Genomic DNA, 968 nt, shown 5'->3' on the forward strand with positions numbered 1-968 from the left:
CCCTTCTGATCCGCCCAAGTTTCCCAGATAAGGGGTTTCCTCCTTCCAGTTTCCGGGATCTGGGGTCCTGACCACCCCAGGGCAGCGAGTGTCCCCTGCCTGACTTGGTTCCTGTTCGGCCTGTTCAACTGGATGGCTTCTTTACGTGATCTGCAGCCTGCTCCCCCGGGTGCGCTCCTCCAAGCACGCTGCTTGGGTCACTCCGGGACCTGGACCACCTACTGGTACCCACAATTTCCACACCGGGGGTCGGCGCCCAGGAAGAGCGACCGCTGCCCGCTGGTCCGCTAGGACCTGCCAGGTCTCGCGGCGACCGCCTGTCCGGGGAGGAAACAGGAACCCTCTCTTGCACCCGGGCGCCGCCTCTCACGGGCCGCAGCGCCCGTTTCGCCTGTCTCCCCATATGCAAAATGGGCCGGTGGGTTCTAACTGGCCCCTTCCGGAAGAAGCACAACGCAGGCGCAGACGCACTCCGCCCCAGGCGAGGGAAGCGGCTGCGCAAGCGCAGAGGCGGGAGGGCCGCGGCCCGGGTCGGGGCGGAGTCCTTGTCCCGGCACTAGAGCCCCCATCCTAGAGTCTGCGCATGCGTGCTGCGGCAGGGGTGGGCGGGGCCGCCCCGTTCCCCAGCGTCCCCCGCGGCAGCAGGCACTGACGTGGCCGCCGTCAGAGCCGCCATCTTGTGGGAGCGAAACCAACGCCTGGCTCGGAGCAGTAGCCTAGCCGCGGCCGTCGAGGGTGAGGCGGCGGGCCGGGGGCCTAGGGTCGGGCGGCGGGCGGCGGGGGCCTGCCCGGGCTACACGAGGCCCTGCCCTCTGCGGCGGCGGAAGGGTGGTGGGGGCCGTGGGGANGCCTGCTACGCATCCCGCCTCGGGGTCTCGAGGACCAGGAAACCGGAGCCCGTGGCCCGGGACGCCGCCAAGGTCACGCGATGGCCAGGGTTTGAGCCCAATTCCTGTTGGCTGGGAGGA

General features: G+C 69.8%; 1 protein-coding gene across 1 annotated transcript in view; it reads left to right on the top strand.

Annotated features, from left to right (window-relative positions):
- The first annotated feature begins 630 nt into the window (after positions 1-630).
- ARF1 (ARF GTPase 1) overlaps positions 631-968 on the top strand; it is a 14,498-nt gene continuing 14,160 nt past the window's right edge. The window contains exon 1 of the mRNA XM_077755874.1: positions 631-735. The gene's annotated coding sequence lies outside the window, so the exon portion shown is untranslated. The remainder of the gene's footprint in view (positions 736-968) is intronic.

The sequence above is a fragment of the Crocuta crocuta genome, unplaced genomic scaffold, assembly GCF_008692635.1.
Source record: "Crocuta crocuta isolate KB4526 unplaced genomic scaffold, BGI_CrCroc_1.0 scaffold526, whole genome shotgun sequence".
Classification (NCBI taxonomy): domain Eukaryota; kingdom Metazoa; phylum Chordata; class Mammalia; order Carnivora; family Hyaenidae; genus Crocuta; species Crocuta crocuta.